General features: G+C 39.9%; 1 protein-coding gene across 3 annotated transcripts in view; it reads left to right on the top strand.

Annotated features, from left to right (window-relative positions):
- Positions 1–13082, top strand: part of LOC134203966 (atlastin) — a 95315-nt gene that overhangs the window by 77051 nt on the left and 5182 nt on the right. The window lies entirely within an intron of this gene.

The following is a 13082-nucleotide window of genomic DNA, read 5'->3' as shown; positions in this document are numbered from 1 at the left end:
TTTTTAAGGCTGTTGAAATAATTGTAAATTATAGTCAAATAATGAACGAAATCTATTGCGAAAAACAAAACTCCAAAGCAGTATTGTGTCATTGCTCTTAAGTTTGTTTTGTATTGAGTTTGAGTTTCATATTTTTATATATTCTTCGATTTAGTTTTATTATTTTGATTTTTGTTAGTTTTCTACATAGATTTGAAGATCTGTGCGACGAGTTCTGCTCTTCTTCAAAAGCAGTCATATGAATGATTTGGTTTGAATTGGTTAATGGTTGGTGCTATGAGCAGGTAAGTTAAGCGTATTTTTTCTTTTGCATATTTATGAAGTAGATGAAAATTACTCTAAACAAGTGCCTGTGCATATTTTACGAGAAAGACCTGTATTTCAAGAGGGTCTATTACGAAAGGCCGAATCACAAAAGGCCGAATACACATCCAGCTGGCTTCTCTCTCTCAGGTTTAATCGTCTCGTCCATGTAATGTCTTCTATCTGCACCCAACCATAGATGGTACACAGCACATTTTCTTCCGAAGACTCGAAGCGAAGACGAAGACTCGAAGACTCGAATTGTAGAAGATTAGTTTGGTACGTCGGCGAACTCTATTGAGTTCTTTAAGTGATGAACTCTATAATTTTGAAAAATCACTATAATAAAGCCTTTAAAAAAAAATATTTAGTTCTTCAAATGAATAAAAGTGTGCGTAGCTCCGCTGTATTCCTCTCGAAGTGTTTGTGATGTTTTTGCTGCAACAGGAATACTATCCACATTTATTTAATACATTGTACACTCACAGTGGGGCCTCCTTAGTCGTGCAGTAAGATGCGCGGCTACAAAGCAAGACCATGCTGAGGGAGGCTGGACTCGATTCCCGGTGCCGATCTTGGCAATTTTTAGTTAAAATTGTCTCGACTTACCTGGGCACAGAAGTATCATCGTGTTGGCTTCATGATATACGAATGCAGAAATGGTATCTTGCCTTAGAAACCTCGCAGTTAATAACTGTGGAAGTGCTTAATGAACACTAAGCTGCTAGGCGGCAATGTCCCAGTGGGGGATGATATGCCAATGAAGATGAAGAAGAAGACATTCACAGTGATTTTAATGTTGGTGGTTCTGGTGTTGGTGAACTCAATCAGATCGAAGCGTTGTGCAGAGCCCAAAAACTTACGAATTTTCATCGGCCACAGGTGAGCTCAAGTAAACGAATTTTTCAACCACCTCGATATCGTCATCGCCGATGCAAATTCGTGGTGGGCGGATAATGTTGTATTCTCTTAAGTCTTTTCATAGCATATGCTTCGTCTTCGACGTGTTGATGACTAGTCCGATCCGCTTAGATTCCCTCTTTTGGTGTAGTTTGATGTAGGCGTCCTCGATATTTTCAAAGTTACGTGTCATAATATCAATGTCGTGAAAATCGTACCACTTGTACGAATGCTTGCCCTTCGTATTATCCCACCTTAAACTGATGTTGAATAGGGGCCCTCCTTGGTCTAGCGGTAAGATGCGCGGCTATAAAGCAAGACCATGCCGAGGGTGGCTGGGTTCGATTTCCGGTGCCGGTATAGGCAATTTTCGGCAGGTTTATGCGGAATTCGCACTACCACTCATGGAGGTATGTCCATATCGTGACGTATTCTTCCAATCACCCGATTTAGATCTTATTGGATAGAACCTCATTTTTTTGTTTTTAGCCAAATTTATTTTCATAATTGAAACAGATTTTACGACTATGATTGTAATGAATGATTTGTTTATCGGCTTTATCGATCGGTTCTACTCAAAGACATGTTTTGATGTACATTATACAAACAAAATACAAATATTTGCCACTGAGATCGCTATCCCAGGACCGAGGACTCCAGTTCAGTTTGGAATCCAGAATGACTCTCAGGTATTTGACCTGCTCACTAAGCTGAATGTCTAGTCCTCTAAGCTTCAAAGCGATTAGATTAAATTTCCTCTTCCTAGTGAATGGTACAATTACAATTTTGACGGATAAATGATAAGGCCTTCCTGAATACACCATAAATGGGTAAATTTTAGAGCCCATTGTATTCTCTCTGAAATGATATTGTTCAATTTCCTCCTCACTATGACGACAATATCATCAGCAAAGCCTGGCCTACAACCTCGAAATCTTTTTCCTTTAAGCTTCTTAGAAGCACTTTCAAAAAGTAAAACACATTAACACTCATCCAATTCGCCACCGCGCTGATCGCGTGTACTGCGGTCAGTTCTACCTCGAGAATCGACTCCCCGTAGACCTCCCTGGTTACATCATCGACGTAGCCCAACTCCAGTCCATACCTGGTGCCAGACCAGGATCGACTAGCTCGATCCCATTCTTCATGAATGCGCTAGTGCAACCATCATTGACTAGCACTGACTACTGGGCAAGCTTTGCTAGCGCCTCTAGTGACGCTTAACCGCTGTGAATGGTGCAGCGGCTGCCCCACTCCACTGCCCAAACTAATAACAACCCGGCTTCCAACGCACTAGGTCGTATGATAACCGTCCGCTATGCGATTGCTGTTATCGACAGAAACGTTGTGCAGGTTGGGCAAGAGGGTGACATCGGTCCTCGACTCCGAGGATTCGTTGGGCAGATGCAGTGGTTAATATTCAGCTTGCATGACTTCTTCTTGTTTGTCTCTCCGATGGTACACGAAGGACCGCCCATAACGTGATGGAAGGCTTGCTGTTTGCTGGCGCAGATGAAGCGCAGATGTGCCTTGTGCCCTTCCTCCTTTACAGTCGTAGGGCTTATGCCCTAAGCACCGATAACATCTGTCCTCTGTAGGCGGCGAGAGTCTGGTTACTGGGCATACTGACTTGCCGATCTTAAGTGATGAACTTTGTACTCTGCTCTCTGACGGCAGAGACGTTTTGGACTGTAGGGCCACTTCCGCCTGCAACGATCTCACCTCGGCGCCGTCACCCAAGATCCCCTGGGGAAACTTTTTGTAGGCCGTTCCGCTTGCCTGCGCTTCACGCTTCACGCTTGATATTGGATCATTTAATTGGTGCGTCTGACTTCGACGTATTTGTCCTTGTCAGTTTTCACCAACAAGGCATCGCCTCTGTTCTTGACTTTCTTTGCGGGTCAAGAAGCGTTCGACTTCTGCGTTCCCCTACTGACCAGCTGCCTGGGATGTTTGATTCTTTGGGCCGACAAAGCCTAGATCATGTAGAAGTGGGGCACTTAAATTTTAAACATAATGGCGTTCCAAGTGGTCGGATATGCAAGTTTTTCATAGCGTTTTATAATTAGTAAACCGTTCTTTTCACAGTGTGAAACTAACGTGGTTTCAAAATATTCACCAATCAGGAACAGAAAAAAAAATATGCACGGTCCTGCAAAATCCATCTGCGTTAAAAACCGGATTTTAATCTTCATTCAGTTCCATGATGGCCTATTTACGTTTTGGCTAGATTTAGCCAGCTGCCATTGTAGCAAGGATAGGTGCTACAATGGTAAAACAATAGTGGTGTCCTGTTCATCCCAAAATATCTGAATCCATCAAATTGTCCTCAGTTTCATCCAATTGAGAAGCTTTGAACGATAATTAAACAGAAACTGAAGACAAAAAGAGCAGTGAAATTGGCCAAATGAAGAATTGGTGGAAACAGCTAGCCAAAATCATGACTAAAGAAATTGTGCACCGGCTGTTATGGAATAAAATAATATAAGCTTTGTTCCATTTTTAGAAAGTTTTTCGATTGAACGAAAAGTTTAAAAAATACACACATTTTAAAGTGCCCCATTTCTAAATGATCTGGGCTTTAGCACCGCCTGGCTCTCTTGTGGTCCGGCGACTTGCGTCTCATTGGTGCCTTTCACCTGTTTAGGCCGAGAAGTCCCCATCTCGGGTCGACGCCCTTCGGGCTCCACTGTATCCCGGTTTGCTCCGTCCATTCGCCGTTTGGCCTTTATGGTCGCACGTCGTTTGGCTTTGCTTTGAACGCCTTCGCCGAATTGCTGCCTGAGCCGTTTCGGACTAGGATTCCAGATCTAGATATAGCCGAGATGACAAGTCCAATTCTCGATTCGGATGAGGGCTCCAGTAGGAGATCCATAGTAGAGAAAGAAAAAGTGACATGTCGTAATCTGAAAAGTATAGTATGCTCCTTTTTCTAATTATGGTGTTAGCAAGTTGTACTCATCAGAATCACGCCAAAATTTTCAAAAGAACCTAAGTAACATTGTTGTCATGAATTAATTTGAATAGCGCAATCAACAAGCTTTTGATTGCAGTACTCAAATTAATTCATGAAAAAATGTTAATTAGGTCCTTTTGAAAAGTTAAGCGAGAATTGTTTAACTAGGAACATGGGAAACTTGCATGTTTTAATTTGACGCACATGTCACTTTACCAAATTATGGCAGTCTCGCTTTTCTTGTTATACAGTGGGCTACCAGTAACTGAGACTGAGCGAGTTTCTGGATGTAAATGATAGAGCTGTTGCGAATGTAAAATTTCACCAATGCCAATGAAAACAACATCATCCTCTCTTAAGGATAAACACATTTCGAATCAAACAATTGTCCTAAACTAGTAAACTGCAACAGAATAGGCAGACAGAAGTAGCTAGTTTTTATGCAGTTTTCGATCAAAAATTTATTAATTGTAAACATTTAGACAAAAACACAGCCATCTGTTGAAAAGCATTCAGCTATGCCTTTGAAATATGCAAATAATCGCGGATTGAAGAGGTCGCAACAAATACCGGTTGGGCTTTCTGATTAAACTATTTTGGGTTTTCAAACAAAATCGTTAAGGGAATTTCGTACGGAGTTCTATAAGGTTTTCAAACGGTATCATTTTGGAATTCCGAGCTGAGATTTTTAGGCTTCTGATCGGTTTGTGTTCCAAACAGTATCCTTTTAGAATTTCAAACGGAAAGATTATTTGATTCGAAAACCTAAAAAGATTGCATTAAGAAGTCCAAAATTAATCCATTCCGAAGCCTAAAATGATCCCTTTCGTAAGCACAAAACGAAACTAGTAGGAATTATAGAGGGAATTCTGTTATATTCCTGAACGAAATTATTTTGGGCTTCCAAAACAGAAATTCCGGATTTTCGGATTTTTCGGATTTCCGAACGAAACCTTGTTGGGCTTCTGAACGAAATTGTTTTGGACTTTACTTCCAAACGGATTCCTTTCAAACTTTCGAAAAGAATACTTTTGGAATCCCGAGTAAATCCATTTGGGCTTCTTAATGCATTTTTTCGGTTTCTCTAAAAGGGATTCTGAAGCCTAAAAAGATTCCGTTCAGAAGCCAAAAGGATTTTGTTCAAAAGCTCAAAAAGAGTTCCGCTCGGAAGCCCAAAAAAGTTCGAAAGACTAAAGGTTCTCCGTTTGTCCGTTCCGTTCTTTGAGGTTCAGAACGGGTTTAATCCTTCTGTGTTTCTCCTCCGAACTGAATTCTTTTGGACTTTCCAACGGATTTTTAGTAAGAAAATTGCGTAAATATTATAAATTTATGCTAATGTTATAACATACATATTGATAAGAACATTATTCAGAGCTTTGTAGTGGAATATCTTCACTTGGCATAAGACAATATAGTATTATCCTGATTATTTCCATAACTTGATTGTAGCTTTAGAGTAACGTCCAAAACCTTACTTATCTTTAGTATCTCGTACTTGACTCGACTAAGTCCTACACCATTTTTTTGATTATTGAAACCTCCACGCTATGTTTAAAGGCAACTATTATGCAAAGTGAATGCACCTCGGATGTTAAGCCGTTAGATCATAGTTTTTGACCTCTAGTTTAAGGATCTGCATCGATTAAAATATTTCATCGGTGAAATTTTGACTTTTTTACTATTTAAGGTAATATTTTTAACCTAAAAACCTTTTCTGATTTAAAAAAAAAATTGAAACAAGTTATATAAAATCCAACCACTACTTTTTTTTACTGATGCTTTAAGAAATATTTTCATATAAAAACATTTTTCATATGATGAAAATAGTAGAAGTTATATTAAAATTACTGCCAGTCTTAAATGTTCTTACAGATTATTATGAATAGATCTGTAGCCTTCCTTAGCCGTGCGGTAAGAAGCACTGCTACACTGCAAGACCATGCTAAAAGTGGCTGGGTTCGATTCCCGGTCTTGTCTAGGAAATATTCTCACCTTCCCTGGGCATAAAGTATTATCGTTGCCTCATGATATACGAATACGAAAATGGTAACTTGCACTAGAAACCTTGCAGTTAATAACTATGGAAGTGTTAAATGGACCCTAAGCTCCGAGGCGACATGTGTCAGAGTGGTTGATATAATGCCAATAAGAAGAATAATTATTAAATTTAAGAACATAATATCACTCTGTAACATTTCAAATCAACAAAAAATTAAAACTACGAACTAGTTCAAAGAACTATTTATGTTCTGGATTTCAAACTTGATTGAACCTCAATGGACGTCTGCATTATGTGACCACTGTTTTATGCTACCACCGTGAATTACAATTTACTTGCATACTGTTCGTGGTTATCTGTCATTTTGTAGTTTTGCTAGATAGTATAGAAGTTTCTGTGGATGGCTTCCGTTGTTTGCTTCGTATACTTTGTAAGGCCTCCCTGTGATGCGCTCAATTCAAGAACATGGAATTTCAAAATAAGAAATTTTTCGGTGTTTGGAAGCCCAGCTACTATCCAACTGTCACAAAAATCTCGTATGGCGTCTGAATAGAAGTCCAACAATGTTACACTAAAACAGCAATTAACTACCTGTGGTAGACTCTCCAATACCTTATGATAACCATTGCATTATTTTCCTTCCAAAACACCCAGTTTAACTAAAAGACTTCGACAGTAATGCCCAGTGAAACCAAATTGAGCGTTTTAGGTTGCGTTGACCTCTGATTTCCAGACTTCAGATTAGTCTGGATGGTTTTTTTTACTACAGGGCCGAAGATTAGGTAGACCAATCCCACCAGCTAATGTAGCGCTGGAGGAGGGTTTTTGTCTAAAATTGTGTCATAGTCTCCTCCTTCCAGAAAATGATTATGAACATTGAACACATATGAAATATAATTCCTTGACCTGTCCAGCGTTAAATTCTGTTTCTTTGGTAACAAATGATGCAGGGTTGCTGTTTTTTTAATAAACACGTATGAGATATGCAGTTACACAAGAATTGGCTATCGAAAATGAAATATATGTTCGGTGTCAACAGTATTTTTAGTATAACTTCTGCTACTTTGATCATATGAACATTGTTTTGATATGAAAATTTTCCTTGAAGTGTCAGGAAAAAAATGTTTTGCCTGGATTTTATATAACTCGCTTCAAAAAATTTAAAAAAAAATCAGAATAGTTTTTGAGGTTAAAAATATCTTCTTAAATGGTAAAAAAGTCAAATTTTCACCGATGAAATATTTCAATCGACACGGATCCTTAAACTAGAGGTCAAAAACTATGACCTAACGGCTTAACATCCGAGGTGCATTAACTTTGCATAATAGTTGCCTTTAAACATAGCGTGCCTCAATATTCTACGTTGCCAAAAGTGCATGATTTTTAATTAATTTTCTAATTCCTGTACCTTCTAAACTCCATATAGACAAATACAGACATTTAGCTGAGATTGATACAGACTTATAAAAATTGTAACTGGCATCCCTCCCATTTAAGCGTATGCCAAGAAGTGGGATTTTAATCAGAAGGTATCCATTACCTTCTGCACGGACCGTTTGTGAACAATTTAGGCTCCATTTTCAATCTTTTTTTTAAGTTATGATGGAGTCCGCTTCCTTAATATGCTTTCGGATAATGGACAGTAACCGCCGCTACACGTGTTCTTGAACGTACATATCAACTGTTATGGTATCGATCGTTGTAAATGGATTTGAGAGAATTCCACACTTACAAATTGCTTGCAAATTCATTGCTTTATCATAGAATTCTCCTAAATAAACTTGCTTATCAACATCATCAATTCTTTACCAGCACGGATCATGTTGAACTGGTCCCGTGGAAGCATCTTTTAATCGAATTTCATTCATGGTTCATCATCATCATCACCTTGCAGAACGATCTTCCACGTGGAACGTTATAGACGGAAGCGGAGACAGCAGACCTGCCTTTATCAGGAGAAGAAACGCCGCCTGGAAGAAGCGGAGTTCGAAGAGATGGAACAGCTGTGCCGTTCTCAAGAAATACGCATGTTTTATCAGAAGCTCAACGCATCCCGCAAAGTGCAGGGATAAGGATTGGAGCATCTTGACGGACGAACGTGTGGTGATCGAAAGGTGGAAGCAGCACTACGAAGAACATTTAAATTGCGCTGTGAGTACAGGCAGTGTAAGTCAAGGCAGCGGAGGAGATGACTACGTCAGTTCAGCGCCCACCTTGAGGGAAGTTAAGGATGTCATCCAACAGCTAAAGATCAATAAAGTAGCTGGTAAGGATGGTATCGGAGATGAGCTCATCAAGGTGGGCCCGGAAAAGCTGGCCATTTGCCTGCGCAAACTGATAGTCAGAATCTAGGAAACTGAACAGCTACCGGAGGAGTGTAAGGAAGGGGTGATATGCCCCATCTACAAGAAAGGCGACAAGCTGGAGTATGAGAACTTCCGAGCGATCACCATCCTTAATGTCGCCTACAAAGTTTTATCCCAGATCATCTTCCGTCGTCTGTCACTATTAGTGAATAAGTTCGTGGAAAGTTACCGAGCCGGCTTCTTTGACGGCCGCACGGCAACGGATCAGATCTTCACTGTACGGCAAATCCTTCAAAAAAATGCCGTGAATACCAGGTCCCAACGCACCATCTGTTCGTTGATTTCAAGGCGGCATACGACAGTATAGACCGCGTAGAGCTATGGAAAATTATGGACGAGAACAGCTTCCCTGGGAAGCTTACCAGACTGATCAAAGCAACGGTGGATGGTGTGCAAAACTGTGTGAAGATTTCGGGCGAACACTCCAGTTCGTTTGATTCGCGCCGCGGATTAAGGAAAGGTGTTGGACTTTCGTGTCTGATGTTCAACATTGTGCTAGAAGGTGTCATGCGGAGAGCCGTGTGTAATAGCCGGGGTACGATTTTCAACAGATCCAATCAATTTATTTGTTTCGCGGATGGCATGGACCTTGTCGGCCGAACATTTGCAAAGGAGACAGAACTGTACACCCGCCTGAAACGTGAAGCAACAAAAGTTGGACTGGTTGTGAATGCATCGAAGACAAAGTACATGCTTGTGGGCGGAACCGAGTGCGACAGAGCCCGCCTTGCATGCAGTGTTACGATAGACGGGAATACCTTAGAGGTGGTCGAGGAATTCGTCTACCTTTGGTCCTTGCTAACGGCTGATAACAATGTTAGTCGTGAAATACGAAGGCGCATCATCTGTGGAAGTCGGGCCTACTACGGGCTCCAGAAGAAACTGCGGTCAAAAAAGATTCGTCACCGCACCAAATGTGTCCTGTACAAGACGTTGATAAGGCAAGTTGTCCTCTATGGACATGAAACATGGACAATGCTCGAGGAGGACTTGCAAGCACTCGGAGTATTCGAGAGATGTGCAAGAAGACGGTGTATAGCGGCGAAGAATGAACCACGAGCTCGCCCAACTCTACTAACTCCACGAGCTCGCCCAACAATTTTCCGATCGACCATATCGCTCAAATCGACCGATTTACGTTCAGATTTTTTCAAGCCCTGAAATGAAAATACGTCACCATACTTCCGAATCGCATTGCAACCGCTCCGATGCTCTCATCTTCTATTTTTGCCATGTGACTCAGTTGATGTTGAGAAAAGTGCACCATTCGTGCAAGGTTTGCTCGCACTTTTTAAGGAAAAAGCTTTGCATTTCCATAAAAAAAACTTAAACAAATGGCAGTTATGAATCACAGAACGACAAATTGAATTGTAAACAATGATGCCCAGTAATTACCTGTTATTTAAACTTATTAAACCAGACCGGCATGCCGTATTCGATCACAGGGATGATGATTTGCTTGTAAACAAGCTTACTTTTCAGGGAGAATGACGATCTACCGTTGATTAATAAAGGTACAGGCGTTTCAACAAAACGTTACTCCTCGACACTGTCTTGTCAACCTGTTGTCGAAAAAAAAGCTTCTTGCCGCTGGTCAACATGCTTAGAGGACCTTGAATGGAGGCAGATGATGACCTGGGTGTTCGCTGCATTGATTTTCCAGCTGGTGAGATACATTGTCAGCACTCTGATCACTCTACCTTTCTAAACAGGAGAGATGTTATCTGCGAATAGAAGAATGCCTCATTATGGAGGTTCTGGCATGTCATAGGTTGAACACCTGGGGCCCGAGGATATTGCCCTGGGGGACGCCTGCGTAGATGTCGTGCGCATCAGAACGCGCTCCGCTGATTGAGGCACGGAATGTCCTGGCCAACAGATTGTTGTTGATGATTTTCACCAGGTAGCTGGGAAGAACGCCTTCTCGACATCGAGTAAGGTCATAGCGGATGTTTTTGAGACAAACTTTTTTCGTCTGAGGACGTTCGTAACTCGGGTTAGTTGTTGTTGTGATAGGCAGATGCAAGTAGTCGATGGTAAATCACCTTTTCACACAGCTCGGATAACCCTGAGAGAAGGTTGATGGGGCGATAACTTTTCGGAGTGGGATGATCCTTTCCAGGCTTCTAGATGGGGATGACTTTGGCTGAATTCCAGGACGATGGGACGTAGCTGAAACGGAGACACTGATCAAAGATCAGCGAAAGGTGCTCGAAAAAACGGAGCACTCATATGTTCGAGTTTGAGATTCAGGTTGCTGTCGAAGCCTGGGGCCGATTCGCCCGCTGAGATTTCTAACTCCTCTGAAAAGTCATTGGGAGTACGATGGATGTTGTTATCATGTTCGTTAAAGGTTGATTCTTGTGCACTGTGGATGTTCTGTCGAAGATTGTGTGAGTAGAAGTTGTCAAGCGATCCTTAGAGCCATTGCTGTCTAATGGAATTAAAGGTGTAATGGGCCCAGGGTTAGATTTTAGATTTTTGGTCAATTTCCAGAATGACTTAGCACAGTATGGGAGAGCGCGGATCTTATTGGAAAAATCACTATTTCTTAGGTTCACCATTCTGGCCTGGATGATAGGATTGAACGCAACATTGTCGTTATCCTCTGCAGATAGGTACAAAGACTTTATCGGTAGTTTCTTTTGCTACATAATTTTTTAAAATGTATTTTTCAGTGAAAATTGGATTGTTTTTCAAAAAATTTGTTTTTGTACCGTTCCTAACAAATAGAGCATGGTTTTGTGTTTTTTTTATCCTATTTGTAAAATATTTTATTTACAAACAAATAATTATTTTAATCGATAGAATGACATTAGGCCCATGCAGCATAAACGTAATTTGTCGCCCCATATAATTTTAAAATCTAGACCGACATTTGAAAAGGGCAGAATTCCATTAACATGAAACCGAGAAAATTGCTCTCCAAGTTTCGAGCTTGTAAATCAATTCCTATTTAGTGAATATTCAATAAAAAATGAACTTTTTGCATATTATAGAGGAAAACTACCTTTCTCTTCGATGTGCTATACCAAAATATGCAGCTAAGTGTATATTAGCTTCAGAAATAGAAATTACATGCACTACGCCCAAAATCAAAGTCTCACTGGAAATACGCCATGGAAATTAGTCCTGTTACCAACTGCCTGTGTTGTTCCGCCCAACGTTTCACCGATAAATTGCCTACTTTTAGGTTATTTCTGTACAGCTTGAATTGCGTAGCACGTTATTCTCAAGAAATAAACCAATTAAAACATTAATTTCCAAGCTTTTCATCATAGATTAGGAGAAAAACAGGTTTGATTTGGGGCCACGTCTGTATTTTCTATATTGGGGTACATTTTACGATTGCGAAAAATTGAAAAACATCACGAAAATATGATAGACTTGAACGTTAATATCTCAGCCGTTTCTCGATGGATTCTCTATTTTCTTCGATCAAGGAAGAGTCAATTCTTCATATCCAATGTACTAAATCAAATATATTGATAATTATTTACTATTGATAATTTATAACAGTTTCGCAATGGGTTTCGGTGAATCAACCAAAACTATAAGTGCATCGCCTTGAAGTCAAATTAATGCAACAATAAGTTTAGTTCTAATCATCAGTTTGCAGCCGTAAACCTTCAGCATTGATTACGGTTGATGGAAGTGGTTGCTGTAGCAAATTCAAACGCAACGGTACCGAGGGTTAATGCTGAGACTTTGAGAAGGGTAAACTATCATTGTACTAAAGACACACAAACTAAAATACAAATAATACTCACTACTTACATGGTTATGCATCACCTTTGCGTACAACCCCATTGGGCTGCACCTTTGAGTTTTTATATCGTTTTACAATCGATTTTACTATTTCAAATTAAACTAATATAAACAGCATATGGTGAATCACTTCTGGGGGTGAATGATTCTTAAAGAACGTCTCTCAAATAATTGGTCTTAAAGCTTGCCTCAACTCGGTATAGGTACTGATCCACTCACTAAAAGGCATTAGTAATGATGCTAATGTTTAATTTTACATGACCTGACTGAAGTAGATTTGCTTCCAAATAGTTTCATGTTACATATGCGCAAAACAGTTATTAATATACATTTTTTAGGTTTCCTAACGGAAATGCGCTTTTGTTAGGTTTCCAGTAAGGAACCAAAAAAGAAATTAATAAAATCTATTTAATTATGATTTTTATGCATTATTAGGGTTTAATAGAAACAAACGTGGTATCTAATCACTTCTATGCTATTCTAGTGTACACATTGAACAAAAATTTAAAGGTACAGAGCTCTCGCGGGAGCCTGCATCTGATTATTTTCGAAAGGCGTATTTCCACTATAAACCTTTCAACAGGCTGATGTACACGCCGTAACAGCAACAGCCCCAGCAAAAGGTAGGAAATCCTTGTTTCGTATTTCTCATTAAAATATTCATTATTACAGCAAATATAAGTGAAAATGCAATAAATATTGACTCAATATGAAGGATAGAGTAAAACCTACCATATTCACACAAATTTCGCTAAGTTCCTATGCTTTTGAAAGAATAGCGTAAGAACCA

The sequence above is a fragment of the Armigeres subalbatus genome, chromosome 1 (assembly GCF_024139115.2).
Source record: "Armigeres subalbatus isolate Guangzhou_Male chromosome 1, GZ_Asu_2, whole genome shotgun sequence".
NCBI lineage: Eukaryota > Metazoa > Arthropoda > Insecta > Diptera > Culicidae > Armigeres > Armigeres subalbatus.
The sequence above is the reverse complement of the archived record's forward strand: the minus strand, read 5'-3'. Positions and strand labels throughout refer to the sequence as shown.